The sequence below is a fragment of the Agrilus planipennis genome, unplaced genomic scaffold (assembly GCF_000699045.2).
Source record: "Agrilus planipennis isolate EAB-ADULT unplaced genomic scaffold, Apla_2.0 scaffold98, whole genome shotgun sequence".
Taxonomy (NCBI): Eukaryota; Metazoa; Arthropoda; class Insecta; order Coleoptera; family Buprestidae; genus Agrilus; species Agrilus planipennis.
Window position 1 is genome coordinate 316,810 of NW_020438866.1, and position 25,785 is coordinate 342,594.

The following is a 25,785-nucleotide window of genomic DNA, read 5'->3' on the forward strand; positions in this document are numbered from 1 at the left end:
ATTTCCACAATTTTTTTCGATTTCAGATAGGTAGGTACGTGGCAGCAATTACAAATTAATGTTCCATTAAGGAGTCGACTCTAATAATAAACAGGAACCACTTAACAGTCAACGGAGGTAAGAACTTAATCATTTGTGTAAACATTGTCACATGCTGGTTTCTTTACAAAGCTCAAAACGGCGGTATTAAAATGTCCCTTTTTGTACATGGGTGAGTACTGATAAAGTCCCTAGTAACGCGCTGATATTTTAACCAGATTAATATTTGAATGATGCAAAGCATTTACTTATCTTTACATATACAGAGGAGCTTCTGTAACTCGAATTTCTCTAATAGATTAAAATCATACCATTATAGTAGGAAAAGACAACACAGGCGTTATATTGTCTGACATCGAGACCTAAGGTTAATAGGACTATTACAGGTGGGCTTGGCGTAACTTGGAGTGGTTAATCTCAAATATTAATGTGAAAATTCATTTTTATTTTCTTGCCCACCATAATGCTCACATTACTGAGGAAAAATTTGTTGATGTTGTTATACCCTCGCCGGAAATCGATCCCGGGACCTTTGGCAGTGCTCAGAGCATTGGTGCGTTAAGCCAAAGGTCCCGAGTTCGATTTCCGGCGAGGGTATGGCAACATCAACAAATTTTTCCTCAATAACGTAACGTGAGGTAATGTGTAGTTGGTAAAAAATTGACAATGAATTTTCACGTTAATATTTAAGTTCATTATGTTTGCTAACCTTAAAAAATCAAAAAGTTTTTTGTGGTAATTAGGGGTGAGTCTTCCTTTTTATTTTTTTAATTAATGTTTACCACAGTCTCCTCTTCCTACTTTACTAGCCTTGTTCAGAAAAGAATAACAGCCTCCATTTCTGGCATCATTACGAAACGGTGGTGTCAGATCCACGCTGAAAATAAAAACCTTACAATCTTTATTGGCTCTGATTCTTTTCACTCTCGAATCCAAACAGGGAATATTATTGACATCCATAGCGCCCTCTGTTTTCTTGCTCGTTCTAATACCTCCTTATTTCTAACCTTCTCTTTCCACGGTATTCTCATCATTTTCATGTAACGCTTCACGTTCATGCGATGTAATGTTTCTCTGAGTCGCTACCTCTCTACGACATGTGTTTAAAAGACGCATTTTGAAATCATTTAGGAAAGCTTAAGAATTATCATTCGCAATGTTAGTCGCCTCGTGTTGCCCTTTTGCTAGTATTTCAGCGTTTTTGATGCAACAGGTGTTCTCCTTCAAGTGCGTTGATGATTTATTATGAAAAAACAAACTGCGACTACAACAAGAATTATACGGACAAATATTCATTTTACAGGCCATTAAGCGTTACCTACGTACGTTTGTTATGCACGCTAACAAATGGATATGGAGACCATAAAGCATCTCGATACATTGTGCAAATTATTGGACAGCTAGTGACCGGAGGTGTTTTTGCATCGTGCGATGACAACGCGTATAAAGAGACGTTTAATGTTGGAATGTGGGCATATAAAACACTAATGTATGCTATATTACAATAAACAATGGAGATGCTCACCGTTGCTCATTATTTGTTTATGGCTGAAACAGGTGCATACTTTTGTACGAGCTCAAATAATAATATATAAATTATATTAATGCTTTAATCAACAGCATGAATGGCAGCCTCTGATTGCAGGAAAATTTAATCAGCATGGACAGCGTCCAAATGGCTACAAATTATTTCCTATATACAAAGATCGATTTACAGCACCAGATGCTCTGTTGGCAGTATCCTTAGCTTGCTCAGTTTTTCGGCAGATGCTACAATTTTTATCTTACAGGAAAATCAATTGAAGTAGTGTGAAACTTATTGTTAGCTGAATAAACACTGAAAATCTCAAAAATATGCAAAACGCGTTGTGATACCTAAAATGTTTGGGACTTTTACTGTTTATTCAATTTTCATTTTCGTAAGTTCCCATGATATAATGCAGTTCAATATCGGAATCAGCCCAGAATCCAGAACAACATTCCAAACAATACCTAGGGGTTACACACATCCAAATTTACAGGAGCTCGAAAAGTGCAAATTTTCAAAGAAATGCTGTGACTTTTGACATATTTTGATCACTATATTTCAAACACGAAGTCTCCTAGAATGTTCTTTTGGAATGATTCCAATATCTAACTCGATTACATCAAGTTAAAAACACCTCACATTACATAGTGCTTGAGGTGAAATAAAGACAGAACATTAAAAAATATTGTGGATCACGAAGCATTAAGGATTCCATTGACATCATCATTAATGCAATTTATTGACATTAGATTTCATATTTTACTATTTTCGTATCACTTTTAGAATTTAATCAACGGTGCAAAAAATACGACAAAATATTACGCAGCAATGGAAGGACGTACATCTCGGTTTGTATCGACACTCAAGCCGAAGTCTGTGTACTTTTTTCTGGGTCCTGTATACAATTTTTTATCACACCCCCGCTCCGAACGTACGATTTTTCTTGATTTTAGGGAGGAAAACGTGCGACATAACTTTCAAGTAAAGAAAAGTACTTTAACTTCCCCTGCGTGGAAACTACACGAAGAATGGTAAAATCCTTTCCTGTTAAGGACTAAACGTGAATTCTCCCTTGGGAGGAGATGTTACGCTTTTAAATGAAAAATATATCATAAAAGCGTCTATATCTTTTCCAAAGAATGTCGCGAGCGGCACTTTTGTTTCTGTCCGCATCAATATGCGGAAGTGGGCCATTATCTAATTTTACGAACACGTGTAGTACATGTTGCATGTGACAAATGTTCGGTTGGACAATATGCTAATCGAAACGAAATGAATAGAAAATCACGTTTAGAAATTCTTGTTCGGTATCTCCGTACACCATTTTCAATGTTGCTACACATAGAGGTACAGAATGTGCTGCGTAGTAGTAGGCATACTATAGTACAGTATTCTGTAACATATAAATAAGCATCGACTGTTGTAAGTTATTTTGCAGAGTTACAAACGTATTACAAGACCGGTCGAATTAATGTTTGTTTCAGATTACGTAAAATGCTCCGGGCCGCTCCGTGGACACCTGAAATTCAGTCTCAGTATTGGCGAATGAGATCACCGCTCCCGGCTACATATAAGATGATTGTTGCTGTTATAGAGTCTCGTTCTTGTTGTTGGGAAACACGAATTAAAATTGCGCTCGTTTTCTATGGGCAAGGTACGACTTTTCTCGAGAAAGTCACTAAATTAGAATCGTCAACGTATTTGTAAAAGATTGTGAACGAAAAGCGATTTATTCTCTTAAATTGAAATGTTGAAATGTAATTTGTTTAGTTTAATTCCTTAATTGATGGTGTGACACCAAATTTTAATCGAACACAGGAAATTCTGTAGATTTTTAACGAAACAAAATAATAATCATTAGAAAACATGAACAGAAATACTTTACTATTATATAGAATCGACAATTTTGAAATAAAAGCAACATGAAACAAGCAACAGGATTCCGTCAAGTTTTTTTTAAATTAATTATCTCTGCCTTACCTACTATCATAACGCAAAATTTTGGTGGAGGCACAAGGGAGCACCTTCCTCTAATTTTTACAAGGTTTAAATTTTTTGCATCTACACAGTATACAATATATGTAGGCGAATAAAAAAAATTAGTAGTCTTCCTTGTTAAGTGATCATGCAAAGGATAGGAATAAATGATTTGTTGGGCTTTTTCTGCGAAAATTTCGGTACAGTATAAGTAAAATAAACAAATTAATAAACTACGTATACTGAAATACCATAAACAAGAAATAAAAAAAAAATTGTAGTTATATCTTCAAATTCTTTAATTTAAAACTAAATTATTTATTGTTGGATTGCCCTCCATGAACCCTCGAGATTTTCCAAGATATTTTCGAAAAGGTTGTAGTCATGATCCCGTCATGTACCTAGGTGTCTACGTATCAATTATGCGTTGATCAGTGCACGATTTTGGTTTCCGACTAATATATGGTTGGTTGGATATCAGCTTTCTGCAAACGTGGTAGAACGGAAACAATAACTTATCTCGGTGTAAATTTGTCCGACCTACGATTATGATTTATGTTTTAAAGACGCCTCCTCCATTCTTCTTCTTATGCCTTTGGTCGTCGACTATTATCTCTTGTGTATGAACCGTAATGACTCGTAATTTATTATACTGTAATTATTTTGGGAACCGAACACCGGCTGAACAAATAAACACACATTGTATGCATTCGGTCGTTTACACACCATAAAAAACTTATTTTGTTTTCGCGTAATTGTTTTAATGAAATTAAAATGTAATTTGTACCACATATATTTATATATTATACCAATAATACTGGTTGGATCTTTAAAAAAAATACAAATATACATGCATATTCTAAAGAACATATTATAATATTATTAGAAAATCTTAAGGGTTAATTACTATACACTGAGGGCTTCGGTTAGATATTGGTGGGAGTGGTATTACGTACAAATTTGGACCAGTCAGTAATAATTAGAATTAAATTATTTCATTTTGTTGCGTGACATGCCAAATACAATTCTGTTTTGCTGTTTAACATTCACTTCGTTGTAATACGAGCTTATCAGTGCAATGGTATCAGGAAAGTTTCGTACATACGCCCCCAATTTTGACCTTGCAGTCACAACTGATTACTGTCAGTTTAAATTCGTTTCCTAGTCTCATTCTGGCCGAGTTATTATAACGACATGTACAACATGTTCTGTATCATTTTCAGCTGCCGATTGCCATTTTGGGCACTATCAGTTGTTCATCTGACTGTTTAATTTTTTTTTAGGTCGACCTCCGACCTCGTACGTACCGACAGACGTTAAAAGCGTACGCAATAAATCGTGTGATAGCTTCTAGGTCGTTTAAAAATATGAAATATAGATCAGTAGTACGTAAGTAGGTGGGAAAATAAAATTATACTATTGGTGCTTTTCTTTTAAGGCCTTTGAAATGTTGTTAATGACTAAGTAAATTTTCATAATACAATGACTTAGGTTTTGTAAGTTATTTTCATAATCTCGTTTTAGTGTCCTGCAAAAAAAATTTTAACTTTCTTTCAATCTTCTTTAAAGCTTTTCTGTATTTTCTCTACAGATTTCCATTTTCTCTATAGTTTCTATTGTTTTTCTCTGTTTGTACGTCCCAGAGTCATGTTTAAATCTAATGAAGAATGAAGACCTAAATCCCTTTTGGGCAGGCATTCCTTTAGGTAATTTATTTATCCTTTTAAGGTACCTAAACATTTTTTAATTTACATATGATGTACATTTTGAATTTTGTAAATTCTTCTCTTTTCATATAACACACTATAACACTACCTCTACTTTTCGCAAACGTTTTTTAAATTTCTCCAGAATAATTGTTTAGGGAAGATAATCATAAACTAAAGCGATTTCTAAATTTCTTTCTCTTGCCAAGACAATTGACTAGTGTTCATTCGAAACACCCAAGTGCCAATTTCCACCGAATTAGTACGATAAGATCGGTTCCTAATTGCACGGCTTCGTAGACAAAGAAATCGCTTGCTTTGACCTAGCAGGTAGGTATTTCGCGACGTCACTGGTTATCTCTATATTGTAAATAGGTGCAGACAGAAAAGCCATGCAGCAGCGTGCTAAGCGACGACGGCGTCGACGTCGTCGTTCGCGTATGTGTTGCAATAGCAAAACGCTCCTTCGCGATCGGGGTCAGAGTCGAGAAATCAAAGAGCTAACACTTACCGCAAAAAAGGCGGATCACGGCCACCCACGCTCTAACGAAACGCATGCGCGCCCTACGGTGCGAAACAATTGTTCTGGCAATGTTAAAATTATTCTTTAACAGATCTAGACCTTATGTATCATTGACACACAAAAGGAAGTGCATTCTGTTGAATCATTGCGTCTTTAGACTTTACGAAATACGTTTTGAAATTCCATAGCTTTTATTTTATTTTCGTCATTATTCCTCTTTTTACAAGAACACGAAGCAAACTTTTTTAACGCATTCTGCTTTATTTTAAATTTGTCCACTTAAAACCACCAAAAACTTATTGTTAGTAGGCGTGAATCCCCGTTATAACTGAAGAAAAAGCACATTAACGATTGTTTCACCATACAATACTTCCTCAGCTTCAGTATTTTTTACCTAAAGAAACAATTTTTGAAGTCTAGTGTTTTTTCTTAAATTAAAAATGCTTTGATTAAACTTTTATAGCACTATCTTCAAATGATCTTTCTGTTTTCTTTGGAACATTGTATTAGTTTGTAAAAGTAGTATCTCTGTCATTTGTTTATAATGTTTTCGAACTTGATCCTCAATATTCTCCATGATAATTAAGCGGATGACAAATTGTGTCACAGAGTAAATGCATAAACACTTAAATGTTTTTATGTCTAATTTTCCTACACTTAAAGAAAATTGTTAGCTAATAACAATTGCAAAATCGAACGATTTATTTGTCTGAATCACGTCTAGCAATACAGATAGATACCTGTTACTATTAATACAAGGTATGAGGATAATAAAAAGGATATGAGCCTTTATGTCGCAATAACGGCAACAATAAGTGGTTGGTGAGTAACAAGCAACTGGCTCTTTTATTACTCTCCCATAATTTAATTATCTACCGATACAGCTGCCATAAACCCGATCGACATACTTAATGACATGTCTAAAATAATAATGAAACGACCACGGTTTCAGTGAAATAAAAACGTTTTTATTCGCAGCGTGCCCTGTTCTTCTAGTGCGTGTAATAACTAATGCATTATGATTGAACTGATGCCGATTTTACGTATATCATAAACCTATTTTCTAGAAGAATTAAGGCTCGCGCACACGTGTCAGAGCCGGACGGACGGCAACTTACGGTTAATATGCATCCGTTCCGCACCGTCCGTCCTATTCCGATATGATTACATGCAAGTACCTTTAAGAATTGTAAATGCCTGCGCCCGTTTGGTTTAAAAGAAAATTCAGACCCTTATCTACTAGTTGGTACCAGTCTTGTATCTATAGAATCTGTAGTCATCGACTCACACATATAATGCCGTGCTCCTGCCGTGTGCCAAGGCTATGAAGCAATTTTATATATCTTAATGCTAAAGTTTGCTAGACCTATTTGGAAAAAGAGAACTTTTGGGTGTTTCATTCCCACTAGTCACTAATGCTGGTGGACGGGCAGTCCCTCCGGACTACGGCGGAAGATAAGGCGGAAGGCCCTCTTCAACCTCCTTTCAGGAATCGTGAGAATGAGTGGGTGGTGGTTCGGATAAGAAAGATGAGACGGACGAAATGATGACAGAGGAGAATGAAAGATTATCTGTGGAATATTGCTGCCCTGGCATTTGCCTAAGTGATTCAAGGAAACTACAGAAAAATTTGGACCAAAGCAGATGGATCCGGAATCGAACCGACGTCCTCCCAACTGCTAAGCAATGGTCTAAACCTCTAGGCTATGCTACTCGGTCTTATTTGGGAGACTACCCTATACTAGCAGACATTGCAAATGACCAAATAGAACTTGGTATTTCTCCAATACATATACGATTCATACATTAAACAGTTGTACGTACTGATTGATTGTAATTTGTTTATCGCTTCAAATTGTAATAAAAATTTTGTGGAGCTACCCCTTTTGATAATAGGACTTTCTAGAAGTAGCTGACCATAAAAACATACAATGAAAATATTAAACTACATACCAATTCGAATATCCAGGATATGTTGTCTTATAATAGGAATTTTAAATATAAAATCGCGACTATTTTGAGGTGTTCCAGTTGGAATTAAACAACTGTTGAATGACTAAACGCTTCTACCTTCTTTATTTTTTCACTTTCTGAAATTTTCTAGTACCTACTTCCTGTCGGCAGAGAATAAATCTCAAATTTGGGCGTATATTTGTAGCAGGCATTTGATTGATTCATTTTTACATTCTCGTCCTAATTCCCATTCTCGCAATTTCGCATTCTGCTTTACAAAACCTTAATGAAAGCAATTTTTGTTTGCTAACACAAACTTAGATTTCTTAATTCTGCTAATGCCATGTATTTATCAATAAAACTAATTGATAATTTCTGTCAGCGTTCAGGGGATTACAGAACGCACTTAACAACTGTTTTAATGCTGTAGATATTAAATCCGTATTCAAAAGTGGGTGTATAATCCTTTCCGCTGTTTCTTTGTATTTGCATTTAATATGGTTTAATCTATTGGTATTTGCCACGAAAATTGAATTAACACGATTCAAAAATGCTAGAGATTATTCATTCATGAAATCAAGCATTAAAATTCCTTAACGTTCATTAGGAATTTTGTTGTATCAGCGATAATAATTGTAAATTCGTAAGAACTAGATTAGCAATATCGTTTCGTAAAATAATGCAAAATAATTACTTATAATTGTCTGCTGCCAAACAAAAGCATATTAACAATGCATTAGTTAAGCCCGTACCTACTCATATCGAAGAAGATTAAAATTCCGATGAGTGTTTAGCAAAAGAAAATTTCAAAGAGATAGGCAACGTACAGATAAACGAAGATATGTATCTTCGGCTTTTAAGAAAGAAAAGTGAAAAATTTTAATTTTAACACTGTCTCCAATAAGTAATATACGTACAGTCCATTTCAATTTGTTAGAATTGTGACCTTGAGGAAATCTGCGCGAAGATAGAAAGAATACACACTAGGCGTGAGCAAAACAGAAATAGTTGGAGTAAGCTTGAACGAGGAGAGCTCTCGGTGGGCGGTCTTAGAAGATCGGCTAGAACTGTACAGTACTAGACGAAAATGTTTAGCAATTTCTTAAAACAAAAATGTATATAAATTAACAATAGAAAACAAAGCACAAGTTTTATAGGTGTGTAGAGCGTTAAGTTAATTCACTTGTTATTATTTTTGGCTAAATATGCTCTTAAATAAAGCATATTCTTAAATTTTAACGAAGCAGTTTAAATAATTTTGCGAATGGTACTGTACACTTTTGTCTAGTTCTCGCTCGATGATCGGTGGAGAAATGAGCTCCGCAGACAAATATGATTGAATTTGGAATTATGCTACGGCGCATCCTAATAAAGGGAAGGGGCATATTTCTAACTTCCTGAAACGAACAGTATAAGGGTACTTAGAATTAGTATTGCAGTTTTTTCTGTCACATATTCTGTAGATGATTCTTATTTAGTATTATCGAACAGAACAACAACGAGAACAACGATAAAACTGTCCACCCATGTGAACAAGGCGCAGATCACATGTGTATGTCTACTTACACTTATAAATTTGGACCTGTCGAAAGCTGATTATTTTTTGATAAGACGCAAAAGGTTCGCCGGACATACGTTTATTTTCGCCAATCCCAAAGTAGTAATTCATGCATCGGTACGCATTTCTGCCGCAACTCATATTTAATCTCGTTATAAATCACGAAATTCGTTAAGTTACGGGTTGAAAGCTAATTATACCAACGAAATTGATTTCCATCGTCAGCATGCGTAAAAATGTGTCCGTATAAATTAATAGCATTGTTAACATACCGTCGGCCGCACAGATACCTACGCCTCTTTTGTTTTCGTCCGTTGCTAATAAACAAGAGTACTACATGCTTAATAATCCGTATTCTCCAAACTAATTTGTTACGAAACCTAAATAAAAACCCTTTAACAGAAAAATTAAACCGCCGAAAAAACCGAAAAGTAAAAAATAATAACCCTTTATTTTATTAACCCTAATAAATAAGTTCTTTAATTAATGCAAGTATACCTAAGTAATTTTGACTCGACGTTAAACGATCAATAGACAAAGATCTCTAAATTACCTTAAATTTAAAGAAATTACCATTGCATTGTTAATTTTATTTGGTAATTTCTTTAAATTTGAGGTAATTTAGAGATCTTTGTTTATTGATCGTTTAACGTCGAGTCAAAATTACTTAGGTATACTTACATTAAATGAAGAACTTATTTATTAAGGTTAATAAAATAAAGGGTTATTATTTTTTACTTTTCAGTCTACTATTACTATTATTTTCCTACTAAAAATCATCCCCTGTTTTCCTACCCCTAGGGTTGAAAATTTTTTCCAAATTTATATGGGACCAACTTCGGGGTATACCCTTTCCAATAAAAAAAGAATTATCAAAATCGGACCATTCTGTCAAAAGTTATGCGTGGTCATACATTACAATCAGTGAGTGAATAATAATTAACAATTGTCTCCTGTTTTTCTACTTTTAGGGTACTTCGTGGTACCTATACCCTTTTCAATAAAAAAAGAACTAACAAAATCGGACTTTTCTGGAAAAATTTGCCTGGTCATACATTAAAAAAAAAAAAATATACCCGTCGACTTGAGAACTTCCTCTTCTTTTTCGTCGGTTAAAAATAAATTCACACTATCACATTGGTATTGAAATACAAAGTAAGTAAATGCATACTCGCATTATTGTATTTAAATGCTCATCAGTCAGTAAATTACTAATGGTTCCATTAATATAGGACATACGTCTAACTCTATTCTCATTGGTTGCATTAACTGTATTTAATTACAGAATTTAGAGTTTTTTAATTTAGTTTCCTATTTAATTGCACGGCATTTCCGTTAACAAGATACCTAATATATATACAATTAGCTTGAGGCAGACGGCAGCATTATTCATTTGTTATTACGAGGGTTTTTTGTGCCAATAATTATTTCCACATTAATACACTTTATGAAATTGCAGTTGAATGGGTTAATTATTTTTTAATTTAGTTATAATCACCAATTTGCCACAGCAATTGGAGCAGGCAATTTAAATATTTCTACCTACCACTAGTGTGGTTTAAGTAAATATTATCATCATTTGAAATTTCACTTTTCATTATACCTTTGTACTAAGAAATATAAGACATGTAGTCGCAGACAAAACACAATTCGGTAAATTACAAATTTTGTGAAATCCTGTTAGTTTTAACCACTTGAAGGTATAATAATGTGATGGGCAGATCGATTTGGCTTATTACTAATTGACGAGATCTTTCCATTTTCAGTTTTTATACAAATAATTAATGAATTAATACAATAACAGTATACAAATAGAAAACATGAAATAAAAACTAAAAGATGGAAATTTTAATGTACTACTTACACAGTTATTTTCTATGTCGCTCCATTGATGTCTTTAGTGCTTCTTATAGATATAGATAGGAACAATATTTGGATGGATTTGATGATTGATGAAAACTGAAACAAAATAAAAGACGTTTACACGTGTTTTGAAACAAACATATTGTTAATTAGCATAGGTACTAGTTTATTCTAATATACTTAATAGTTAATAATTATTTTTTTGTCGTTTTTGTTAGAACTTTCTTGCGGCAGTGATTTAAAGAAAAAAGAAATAAATAACCATGAATTGATACATATCTAAAACAGTGCGCAGAATATTATTTGGCAACAGTGTGAAATAGGTACTTTTGGCATTATTTTTAGGAAAATAAATAAACTAATGTGAATATAAAAATAACGCTCGTGAAATTGTGAAGATGGACGCTATTTACTAAGCATTAAGAAGTGATACTTATGTAAAAAAGTATGTAGAATATTATGGTGTCAATGGCTTTGTAGTGCGGTGTGAAATAAGTACCTTTACTACAATAATATGTTGGAAAGCCAACCAACCAGCTTATTAAGTAGCAGAGATAAAGAATCAGCAAACTTAAAATCTTCAAGGAATAACAGTGTGCGAAGTCAATTTTTATAATAAAGAATAATAATAATTATTATTACTTATATACATGATAATGAAGAGCGCGAAGTTCAAAGTAAGGTATAACTGAATTGGGATACGAAACGTTAGGGGGGTACTTAGGCCGGGATGTTACGACTTGTGGAAACCGAGGTGCAAACACATGTAGGTCACTTGTATATATTTGTATGTATTGTTGACTTCATGGTTTTCTACCCCAGAAAATTTTGGTCGTCGACCAAGTACAAACCTCATTATATGTGCCAACTGGGACTAGTAATGACACTTGTGTACCACTCAATTGGCTGTTTTCTGAGCATTGGTTCTAAGTAGCAGTTAAGTGTATCTGTAGTAGATAAGAGGTGATAAAAGATGAATTTGTTTGTACACTGTACAATATGTGGATACACTGGGCTACCGATTACCATTAGAAATACGGGGCTATTATGTTCTGCAAGAAGAAGGTGTCAGATTTCTCCTTTAACACGGACGCTGAATAAACACAAAGACATTAACTCCAATCCAAATAAATACGCGGCTATCCGAGATAGTTAACTGTATGTACACAACGAATGTGTACCGTGGGTTGGAACACTAACATAAACACTTTGTAGGCAATTTAGCGGATCAAGTCATCCCGGTATTCTGTGTGTATACCAATTTATATACGTACTCGGATACTCGCATACACCCGCGGTATTTGCACTTTGTTTCACAAGAAATTCAACGAGAAAAGTGAAATGTCAGCAGCGTGTTCTAGTCCGGTGTAGTGGACAATAAAATACATACCTTCTTGAACGTAGTAGGTACCATTTTTGGAGCCCGAATACCATGTGAATTAGAGAAACTAGATAGATACTTATTTAAATGAGGACATCGGTAAACAATCGCTAAGTTTCTGTTTGTAAAATAAATAATAGAGTGAACATTTTGAGGAATTCAATTCAAATGTTTACAATAAAATAAAGCAATTGTGAATGTCGGGATGTAGCTACGGGTGAGCCCGAATAGGCCAATGTCTATGAATTGAAAGTTTTGGCCCATGGGTTGGCCCACCCTGAATATTAACCTATCATGCAAAGTTTATATATACTTTGTCTAATTGGAGATCTTTTGCGATATATGTACAATTGCTAAATCAATTACTTAGGAAAATTTGAGTGATGATTAGCATAAACAAAAGGTGTTCTTTGCTTTTCCTCTCTAAGATGCATAATATACTAATATGAGCACGATGTGTTGAGTTATGTGAGATTATACTCATTTTTATGGTATCCTAAGTATATTGAGGTATGCAGCACTGAAAATCTAATGCCCCCACCATGAACTCCTGAGGATATATGGATACATGCGAATTAAATTTTAATGCGAGTTATAGCTGGAGAGTGCATCTCAATACAGGTGGAAATAACAGATATGCATGTCAATAAAGGATAAAGTTTCAACGCGTTTTTCACTTGAATGAAGTAAAATTATAGAGAATAAATGTCATTGGCAGGTACTCAGTAGTGTTGCAACAGACCTCTACTTCCGCTTCCGCATACGTTTTCACATCCGCTTCTCCATTGTTAGGTTCCACCCTGCTTATATGTATTTTCAACGCTCTGTATGTGTATTAACTTTTAGCCTGTATTGCGTTTGTAATATCATTTATCTCATTAATTGTCTATGCAACATTCATATTAATTCAATGTATGACCAATAACGTTTTGCATAGCGAAACCATACTGTTATATGAAACAGTTCTCCTAAACCATTTATTTTAATCGATGCATTACCAATATTTTTATGAAGCAGAACCAAACTTTATTATAAAAGACATTTTCGAAAGAATGATCTCAACACTCAACTCGACCCATGTAAGCTCTTTTTGTACACCTGTTAACAAGAATTAAACTGTTAGTAGTTTTGCCACTTGGTTTTTTCTTTAAACAATTCCACTACAAATTGGAGTTGCAACACCATCTGGTTCTGCATTTTTATAACGGAAGCTTATGGGAACATAATAAAATCTTATTTCTCATCTTTTTGAAAATTAATATATCGACACAATAAAACAAGTCGTAAAAATTTATTATTTTTATCTGTTGGCTGAACTGGGCCGTTTTCAAAACACAATTTAAGTTTAGGGCCTAAATCTATTTCTTAATATTTCGAATGTTGATATTTTTGAAATTTTATTCTCTTATTAGTTTCGTACTTTAATTTGAAACGTCCAGGACTTTCAGCTTCTCCTAATAATTTGATTTTGAAAATACTAAGAGTGTTTGCTCAGTGGTGTAAATTTTAAGTTAAAAGTGCAATTTTCAAGCAAAAAGGAAGTACCATTTGGGATTATTTTGTTGATATTAATGATGCAAATGTTAGATTCAAATATTCCCGAAAAGGGCGCACGATCACTACATTAAAGAATCACTTAAAACCATTACACTTCCGCTTCCGCATCCGCATACGTTTCTACATAGCATGCAATCTTTTAAAATAATCAATATAGTTACAATAAAAAATTGTATTACTTAATAGTTATCTTTTTGATAGAATTTTTATGAAGACCTACTTGCAAACACCATCATAAAACTGTTATTAAAATAAATTAGATATTAAAGTCCGATAGGAGTAGTTTAAATAGAGCCATACTTGGTCGCTGTAGGATATGTAACCTATAATTTGGTTGATTGTTTTTCTTGATAAACAAGACAGACAGACAGACAGACGTATATTGTACATTGCTCTTGAGGTAGCAGTAATATTAGTACCGACCGACCGACCGACGAACGTATCGTAGTAGGTACTTAACGTACAAATGCCATTGTTTTAGTAGGTACTATAGCGAAACGTTTTGTTTGATTTTCACGGACTTTTAAACGCATCAACATTAAATGGCACTTTAAAGTCAACAGCTGAGTTAAGACAACAAACAATCCGTGTTTACAGAAGGCAAAGCGGAACATGTTTTGTTAAACAACAAAACTGCAACCACATTATTGACTGCGACGCCCGTCTGGTGGGCGTTTAGTAACAACACATACCTGTGCTTGGACTTTGTGTTTTTAAAGGATAGTTAACATAACATTTCTACCTTGTAGAGTAGACCGTGTCATGAGTAAATGCAAGTCGATTACGAAAAGAAAAAGAAATGCTAATTTTGTGTAAAGTGATAACAGACAACACTAAATTATGTACATGATAATGTAATTTTCTTCCCTGCGAAAATGTGTGTGCGAAACTAACAGTAAGCAACATGATTGCTAAAATTGAGTATTTTGTCTGAAACAATTAAGATCGATATGAACAATATACGTACTCTAAACCAGAGATACACCGATTTTTATTCAAAGTGTTTTATGCAGCAAGGATGAAATGAAATCAGGGTGTAGTATGGGGTGTCGCCACGGTTAAAATATGAATGCAATGCATCACATAAAACAAATTTCTCGTTCAACTACTTTATTAAAGAGACATATTAGAGGCAGAAAAAGGAGTTAGAAGGGGTAGAGGTAGCCATAGATTAGATTACTGTTCGCAAATAGGAAAATAGGATGTGGGTTGTTCTAGGTTTAGGGAAATGCGAAGTTTAGCTCAGGATAGGAAAGAGTGGAGGTACGTGTTCAACCAGTCTTAGGAATAACAACCTTATGATGATCCTATGACATAGTTAGTTACTTAATAGTGAATTAAGATGCAATATTAATTTGAAATCATTTTTTCGATTTTTTATTTACCCACTACAAACTACCTCGAGTTAATGAGGGAAAAATTGTTGCTGTTTTCGCATCCCCGCCGGGAATCGAACCCGGGACCTTTGGCTTTACGCACCAATGTTCTGACCACTAAACTACGAGAGGTCGTGGCTGCTATTGTCAGAACATTGGTGTGTAAAGCCAAAGGGTTCGATTCCCGGCGGGGGTGTGACAACAGCAACAATTTTTCCCTCATTAATTTGAGGTAGTTTGTAGTGGGTAAATAAAAAATCGAAAAAATGATTTCAAATTAATATTGCTTATGATGATGATGTTATTTCATTCATCATAAAAAATTGTGACACTACCATTCTTATTATTTCTTAGTTTATCTGCACAGCTATTTTAAACATCCTTTTCAGGTGTGCTATTTACTTCAGTATTAGTTTTTTTTTTTTATTAATTACGATTTTAGTTATTTAAGCGTGGGCTACGACAAAGCATGTAATAAAATATCAATTATAGAAGATGCTATGTAGCAAAAAAGTTCAAAACAATTATCCACGCCCAATTTCAGCTAACGGTAGCTCGATTGCAATTACTCACGTACTGTCAACAATTACCGCTACTTTTTCTAATAGGTACGACGAATAAACTCGTTTTTTAATAATAATTATCGGTCAAGAAATTTTTCATTAATGCATAGTTAGAATAGCTAGAAAAAAGCCTAGACAGAAGAAGTCAAATGCGACTGCTATTATTATTACGCAGTGGAAGTGGCCGTAAGCTATGAAACCACATTGAAGAGGTGTAACTGACTTATGGCAGAAACTCAATGCATAAATAAAAATTACCTTAACGACTCACATCGACTTTGATGATCTTAAAGCTCATTAGAATCGTATAAATCCCGCATTCAATGACTTTAGGGGACAATAAAAAAACAACGTAACTGGAATGCAAGTAATTAAAAGTTGTTATCGTATTACATTGATGCATTAATTAAATAAAAATGGACTTATCCTTTCTTAAGTTATTGTGAGGACGTTTTGGTTTGCAACATTTAGAAGGATGTTCCAAGAAATCCTGTCAGATGGAAGCAATACTATAGAGTAGAGGTAGGCAAATAATAGTTTTAGGTAAGGTCCGCATACTTTTTATATTTTCTATTTTTTATTAAGATTTTTTATTTCTACTCAACTGAAATACAATTGATAGGCGTATCTCTATTCGATAGGAGAAATTACTTTTAGTTTGTTAAGTTCATGCTGGGAACAGCTGCCTAATACATCCATCAGAAAGATAAGTTGCCAGTCAGGTAGGCAACCTTTTATAGTTTCCCATTTAAATAAAATTCTTGTGTAGCTCTGAAGCAGGGATGTTACGGAGCTTCGACTCCGGTTCCGTTAAGTCGGAACTTCCGATTATTATTACACCTTCGGTTCCGACTTCGGCTCCGACACTTTTAAATTGAAGGTTTTAATCGGAGGTCGAAGCATAACGTAGGGGCGGCGCGGCGGCCTGTGTCGACTGTTATGAACAGGTTCATAGTATGAACTTCATACATGTCGCGCGGGGAATCCCCCCGACTTCCACTACGTGCACTGAGAACTCTATCGTCAATTATTTTTTCATTGTTCGTGTTTTATTTTATAATTAAAATTGAAATGAAAAAAAATTGACTAAATAATGTTTTATTTGTCCTTAAATAAAAATTCTCTCTCATGCCACCACTTCTGACCCTGATTCCGACTCCGATTCCGACTCCGATAAAGCAAATTTAAAAACTCCGACTCCGGTTTCGGTTCCGATAAAACTACCTCCGTTACATTCCTGCTCTGAAGGTACACCTCGTAAGATCGGTCTGCGAGCAGCTGCAACCAAACCAGAACGGTCTTTTCTAATATGCAGCGCTGGAATTGTACGCGTTTAACTTCTGACCGCTGCAAAAATTTTATTGTCAGCCTGTAAAAAAATGTAAAACTTGAAAAATATTAAATTACTCTTTTACTATACCCTTAGCGAAAGTACAATATTTTTCCCGAGCAAGCCGAAGTTACAATAACTGCTGTTTCTTACTTGTGGGAGGAAATTATGTTCAGGAAAAATCATATACATATTCGCACCTACGAAGGAATGTTGTACTTTTATCCCTTGATATCCATAATAAGCGAACGCTTATGAAAATGCACCTGTCCAATACATATGAATATTAACTTTCTTTTATATGTATCAATTAGGTGCACAGTATTCATTGACAGTTTAATTTTATAGCAAATATTTATATTTATAGAGTACCTTGTTGTAAGGCTTGTAATGATCAGTTCGATTAATTAGATCGCTCGTTAGCGCCACGTATTGCGTAATTTTACTGAAACTAATTTTAAGTTAATTCGAGAACTTATTTCAATGACGATAAGTGTCCAGTATTTGTAAGTAAGAGCTTTCTCTGTGGGTATACCTATGCCGTTATTATTTCTAGTTTTATTTGTCTGTTTGAAATAATAACGAGATCATTTCTCAATAACTTAATAATGGTTTAGATTTTATTAGTGGCCTCCGGCTAACCGCTCGTTTTGGTCCGCTTGCAAATCGGATTAAGCTTTGTTTGTTTTTTCCCATAATTAGCAAGCGCGGCACTTATTGCTATTACATAAGATGCCGCTAATATATCATGAGTTAATTATTGCAAGAATACGGAATGCTTTTTCCCTTTTACGGAGAAATTTGCCCATTTCGTTGCTTTTAGTTCATTCATTGGTAATTGATTCGAATAAAAGTCGCTTTTGATTTGATCCATTGCTTCATATACTTTAGTTTATTCCTGGACAAAAAACATCATCAGAAAAACTTTTTTGACTTAATTCCCACGATGGCAAGTATCGCATGGAGACCCATTGACTTCTACAGTTCTAGTTTTTATGTGATTTACCAATAAATGCCTACAATGATAGTATTATAGTTTGAAAAATACGTCCTACTGTTTCCACTGTTAAGAAATAAATTAGAACAATTGTATGCTTTTGAGCGTTGATTGTTATCTTATTTACAATAAGTATATTTTAATCATAGTATTTTTATTGTTGTAAACCCGTATTCGTAAACTGTGTAAGTGTAAGCAATACCTGCGAGGTGGATATAAGCACAAAATTATGAAGCGATATTGTGAAAAGCGTTTTGAGAGGTAGTTATTATCGAAGGGCATCAATGAGAGAATAATAAATCTTGCCATGGGCTGGAACAGTACGAAAAAATGACTGTGTGAATAACAGATCTCCAGAGCTACTATCGCTACCATCATCCGAAGTCTACAAATCAATATTGAAAACGTCGAATAGCCATTCATTAAGCCACTATTCGCAGCAGTTAATCAGGGCATTTCCAAAAAAATAACGAAAGCGAGATATCGAAGTGGGCCAAGCCTTGGACTCGACCTAACCCGCCCACAACATTCACATATATAAACAGTGTACCGAGCGTCCGATTGCTGTTTAGTAACTAATCAGTTCCTAATTTACAAACCACAATACCAAACTAATAACTGCATGTTAGGTACTGTACTGAATGCGCAATTATCTTTTTGCAATTGTCCGAGAAACGTGGCTCACGGCGCTTATGATGCAGCTAGCTGTACACATTATCGAAGTAGGTTTTCATATGTACACGGAATGAAAGAAAATCTGCCGTACGCATCTGCAGGGCCGCAACAGATAAAACAACCAAGGTGAACTGGTTCACTGTTAGATCAAAGATACCAGCGAGATGAAGCGAGTACCCAGTGGGTCGTGTTGTGCACTAACAATAGCGAAGCTAGCGAAGCGTGATTGAGAGCTCGAAACACGTATATTCCTGGGTGCGGTTTGACCCCACCCTCTATACTCTACTTATTAAGTATCCATACTCCAACTCTTCCGGCCATTTAGAGGATTAGTTCCGCATTTGAAATGATTTAATGTTATTCGTCATTATTTTATTCAAACATACATTTTCATTTTCAAGATTTTCGATTTTCTTAAGGTATCCTTTATTTTAGGTAACAAATACTACACTCGAAAATCCAAAGCGCACCTTTTTCCCCCAATTCTTCAATATTAGTAAATAGTCCTATAATGCCCAATATGCACTACATGTATACTTGTCAATTTCACGTTAAAGTAAAACAAAAATTTCGTACAGGTTTGTATTCTGTCAAAACCGATATATTTGGATCTCAGTAGATCTCGTCCGCACGTCGATATCTTTATGAACCTAGTCGAATATTTTTGAAATCCACACAATGCTGCAGCTTTCACCACACGGCTCCGTTTGTAGTAATCCACGTTAAAACTTTAAAATCGTTTAAAAGGTTAGTACTGAAATTCGAAAAGAATAAAAAAATTGAGTGGAGTTCAGAATTTCATTTGTTTTCTCTTCCTACAATAGATGCAATTTTGCAAGTTAAGTTTGTCTAGAAATTCTTCGGCGGCCTCCAGAATATGGAAATTTGTTGGCGTTAGTTTTCGCTAGCACGCGATTTCTTATAGGTGGTATCGGTATTAAAACAGGTATTGCAGATTACAGGCCGAGTAGGTACACTTTGGCGGGAAAATTCGATAAATCAACACATATACGGATAAAATGGACATACAGAACAAAGAACTTTCTTTGGGAATCATTTGATTCCCCTAAACTCTGAAGTATTCCTATACGTAGAAACCGTTTCTTTTGTCAACCTAAAATAAAAATTCTAACGTTAAATTAGCTGCTATCTACATACCGCACATACTCAATTAAAAACAAAAAGTCACACTTTGAGAAAATTTTCGTTATTAAGATATTTCTTAGAGAATAGGTCTATGATAATTCAATTAAAGTTATAATAAAACAATATACCTAGTTTCTATAAATGTAGTTTAATACTTTTGAAGGGAGTTTCGCTCTATTCAAAAGATTTTGAGAGTTCGGTTAGTTTAGAACAATTTTGATAGAAGCAGGCGATATTTTCAGATAAACACAGAGAAAACTAAATTTTTATAACAATGCAAAAATTACAATTTTTGATTGAAAATGACTGAATTTGCCGTAGAAATGATAGAATTTATTAGGTAACTTGTAATAATCTTAATTTTGACATGTTTTTTTAAAAATTATTTCAAGATTCTTAGTTATTACAATTTAATTTATAATATCAACTAAAATACGTAGTAAATTTATTTCTGCTGGGATTTTATTTTTACAAATCCGGGTACAAATTGTAATTATTATTATTTTCGCTTACGAAGCAACAGGTTAGTGGGATAAATTGTAAATATCGATTTAAAAGTTACGAAAATTTTCCTTTTCCCCGTGAACATGCCTGAAGATATATATTCTGCACGATCGTCGAATTATGCATTTTCGCTGGTTCGATGTGAACACAAAAATTTGTATGTAATTTCTATCAATAATTTACCTTATCTGTATACATAATTCAAAATAAAATTAGCGCATGTTGTTCTACAGCTCGATCTTTCTGGATCGCATGCATTCAATTTACTATCTTCTTTGTGCAACTATTTTATACATTGTACAAGAATGTTTATAGAGAGGAATTAAAAATAATGATTACATTGTAGCGATCATTTATTGTTCGATTGAATGAAATCACTTGCATCGTTGCACCTTTTTTTTTTTATTTGTTAACCATACAAAATCCTTGAAATTAAAAGTCACCTTTATAAACTAGTTGCGGGTAATATACGATAATAGTAAACAATGGATTTGAGTTTGTTCTCGCCATATAAATAACAGTTAGAAGTTCCGGCGGCGCCAGATGCAAGAAAGAGAATCATCGCAAAAAACTGCATACTTATATATCTTATCCAATACGATAAAAAAAAGACGAGCATTCCGGCATCTGAAAAATACAGTTAGTTGAATACAGTGTGTGTTACTTTACATACGAGCATACTTATACACGTCTAGTTATTTAAATATACCGCTATAACTCGATGATGTCCAGGGTCACTATGATGCTGCCGCCGCGACTGTCCATTAATAAATAAATTATTTCGAAATAGTTTGACGATCGCGTCAATACTAATAAATACTTAACGTATCCATTTGTAAGAAAGGTCAAGACATGGTGCTTTTCGAAATTATTTCTTGTACCTACGTATTTAAATTATTACAGGTAATTTCGTTATGTTTACAAGTTATTCAAAAGTGAATTAGTCGTAAACAGAATTGGTTTTAGAAACAGGTAACCTTCGTGAACCCCAATCATCGACTCACAGAGATCAAAGAAACTTCTGTACCCATACAGACAGAAACCGAAGGAGGAATTAGAAACACATCAATTTATCTTTAGAAATAGTGTACTTTTGGTCTAGAATACAGCAAAAAAAGTAAAAGTATTTGTATTCTGTCAATCCGTAAGTAATATCGTGACTGTTTACCATAGATCCAACTGCGTTGAATACGATAACTCTTAACTGATTGCTCTTATGATTGTAGATATACGAATATCATCACCACATTTGGTTTACATATGAATGAATTAGCTTAATGTAACATTTTCTAATTATCGTTTTAGATGACGATTATTTTATTACAATTAATATTCCCTTTATATCCAACTGTGCTTCCCATGCATTCCTAATCGTAAAACATGCAATTTTATCGATTAATGTTTTAATAAAACCCATTGTCTTCATCACTGCAATAAATTTTCAGGCCTATGATAAACAATAAAAAAAAAATTGTAGAACAAACAAAATAGCTCAAACCCCAACGCCAAAATACGACATTGTATATAGTTTTCCGAAGCACTTTTCGGTAACAAGGTTACGTTCTTCAGGGACTGACAACTACAGTGTCGTGTTTTGGCGTTGGGGTTGAGCTATTTTGTTTGTTTTACAACAAGCGTCAAAGTTTTTCCTATCTTCATAAAAAAAATTATTGAAAAAAATGTCCTTATGTCTTCCTTTGTTTCATTTATTACAGAATATTCAGATTTGTTTTGATTTCCTCGTTCCGGCTTCACACGGTCAAATAAATAAATCTAAACTACATTTAAGTATTGATTGATAATTTGTGACCGTGCGTAAGAATGGTATTTAAACTATTACAACCTTCGATGGCGATCGCTATCAGTTCCTGTTATTCATTGAATAGACTTTATTCCAAGTGTGTGCTGCAAAATTGTCGGTTCTGCGACCGTTACCAACAGGGTACGTACAACGAGAAATTTGTTGATGGTATCGGTAAGGACTAAATCTATTCTAAAATGTACATATATCGTACAGCCTACCCGCTCGGGAATCTTTATTCAAAGGATAAAAGTTGAAGAGGTATGGAAACGGACAATGGTGGTATCGATCATTCCCCTTTATATGTATGAAACGTGCCATTAGCTGTTTGATTTACGCTATGTTCTTTTACACTCTGTTTCGCTCGCCTTTCTGTTATTCCCACGTATATGGGGTGTTGCATATGTATCGGCTACAGGAACGCAGATTGCAGATTGTTATGTTTACCGAATTGGAATAGGAATGTCATAATAACAATATGCATGTTTGCTGTTTCATAAAAATAGAATCAAGTTAGTAACGACCGGTGCACCTAAATTCCCGAGATAAAAATGTTCAGTCTCTCAGAGTCTCTGAAAGCGAGACTCGAGTCTCCGTCTCTTATCGAGTCTCTCTAGTGTCGCTGAGAGAGACTGTAAAAAAAACTGTTTAGCGTCTCTGAACGAGAGAATGCAGTCGCTCATAGAAAGATCCTCATTTCGTATCCAGTCTCTGAACGAGAGACTCGAATTTCTGAACGAGAGATTCGAATTTCTGAACGAGAGACTCGAATTTCTGAACGAGAGACTCGAATTTCTGAACGAGAGACTCGAATTTCTCAGTAAGTAGTGTCTCGATAGACATGGTTAAAATATTCTAAGTTCAACATACTTCAGAGATCCCAGTCTTTCTACGAGAGACTCCAGTCTCTTAATTTTTCAGGTTAATTCATTCAGTCTCTCTGTGAGAGACTCGAATCTCGGAATTAACAATTTCATCGTTCAAGTCTCTCATACAGAGACTGTGAGAGATCCATAAAAATAACTGGGCAATAACTGAGAGACGCTTTCAGAGACGCTAACAGACTCTGAGAGACTGGGGAGAGACTGAAAATTTTTGTCTAGGGTTGGATCAAAGAATACATGAACAACAAATGTCCATGTTTGGGGATGCAAAAATACAAAAAGAATCCTTTCTTTATTCATATTTTGTCAAATGCTGCTTAAAATTTAAACAATATCACAAACCGGACAATTGTTAATTGAAACTTTTTAGAACTGCCGAAATGATAAGTTTAGAAAACCCTTTTCTACTCAATTCTGGTAGATATTCTATTCTAACTTTAATATAATTGATTAATTTCTAACTATGTTGAATCTGTTTCGCTAATAAACAATGGAGGTTCCGTTTATTTAGCTCGAGAAAGTTTTTATCAAATAAGTAAATCGCGTTTGGTGGTATAAAACCGAGTCGATTTTAGGTAAATATTGAACGCATACGGCGAAAGTGGTTCAGTCACGAATTGCCTTTTTAACAAAGTAATTATTTGCCACGGAATCGAAAGCTGTGTGCATCATTAAAACGATTAAGATAAAGCAGACCGTAATTGAAAATTGAACAGCCCAATAAAATTTACTGACTGAGACTTAAGGTAAGGTACGGGTCATCGATTTCTAGCCGTGTTATGGCTAAGATAGATATTGACAGTGGGTAGTTTAATGATTGGAAAACTAATTGGAAACTACAAGCGAAATGTGAAACTAATTTGGGTCATTCTGTATTAGTGTTAAACTAAGAAAAAAAAATAAATTAACTTTAAACATATAATATCTTGAACATCTGTAAGAATTTATGAATATGAAAATTATGGTAGAAAACTAATACGAAAATCATGTCTCTTCTTTTTATGTATATGATAAATGCTAGAAAAAAGCAGCTGGTTTAGAATTTTATACAAATATTCAATTAAATAAGTAGGGTGTACATTGTCTAATATACTGACAATAGGTATATGTATAGTATATAAATTCTAGAAAATAACATTTTTGTTACACTTGGAAGCAAAACTGTTGTCCTAGAATTCTAAATAAATATACGAGTAATTCTTTGTCATCAATAACCCTGATATACAAGGTGTAGAGATATTCTTGGTTTTGTTACGTTAGGAAACGTAACATGATTTGGTTTCTAATGTGATATTATCGGAATAAAATAGAGCTGCATTAAGTTATACATAAAAATACCTAAGAAGCTAGTGAAAGATCCTATTTTTATTTATAATTTAGTATGTAGCTTAGGAGCGGTATTGACAAAACAGTGTTGTATGAAAATAAATAAAAGTAAAACCAAAATACTGGTGTTAAAGGAAAGAAAAAGTAGGAAAAGGGTGAATATAGGAGACGAAAAACTAGAAGAAGTGGCTGATTTCAGCTATCTAGGAAGTCAGATAAGTCAGGACAGAAGGAGTGGTAGAGATATAACGCAAAGGATAGCGCAGGGTTCAGTCGCCTTCCATAAAAAGAAGTTAATTCTATGTTAGTGAACGGTTTATTTAGAAATTCTAAATAGATTGTTAAAGGTTGGAGCGCGGCGCTCTGGGGGTGCGAAACATGGACACGGCGCGGTGGAAAAGAAAAGGTTAGAAGCGTTCGAAATGTGGTGTTACCAAAGAATGATGAGGATACCGTGGATAGGGAAGGTTAGAAATGAAGAGGTATTAGAAAGAAGATGAGAACATAAGACTCTATGGAAATCAATAAGGAATAGGCAAGATACATTGGTAGGCCACCTTCTCAGGCATGTAGGTCTAGTCAAAGACATATTAGAGGCAGAAACGAGGGTTAGAAGGGGTAGAGGTAGACTTATATTAGATTACTGTTCCCAAACAGTTAAGGATGTGGGTTGTTCTAGTTTTGGGGAAATGCGAAGATTAGCTTAGAATAGGAAAGTGTGGAGGTGCGTGTCCAACCAGTCTTGGGACTGACGACTTTATGATGTAGCTACAGTTGCTCAAGAATTCTGTAGCAAAGAAAAATTATAACAATAACTGAATCATTTTCTTATAGAAATCTACCGGAGTTGAGTCATATAGTAACCATTTACATGAACATTAGATGAGATAATTTAACAAAGGTTTGTTTCGAATACGGTGAAGAGTAACCCACTGCAGATTTAATATAAGTTGAAAACATAGAATGGGTTAAAAAGGACACAAAGGCTAACTAGAAATTATTTTATTGAAGAAGACATCTAATGTAACAAACAGAACTACTTCAAATAATAAATCATATCTACGACTTCTAGATATATATTTCGTTTCATGTGCAAAA

At 34.3% G+C, this 25,785-nt stretch overlaps 1 protein-coding gene across 3 annotated transcripts in view; it reads right to left on the bottom strand.

Annotated features, from left to right (window-relative positions):
- LOC108737007 (transcription factor Ken-like) overlaps nt 1-25,785 on the bottom strand; it is a 335,172-nt gene that overhangs the window by 51,596 nt on the left and 257,791 nt on the right. For all 3 annotated transcript variants that reach the window (XM_025975837.1, XM_018469645.1, XM_018469647.1), the window contains one exon: nt 11,149-11,243. The gene's annotated coding sequence lies outside the window, so the exon portion shown is untranslated. The remainder of the gene's footprint in view (nt 1-11,148; nt 11,244-25,785) is intronic.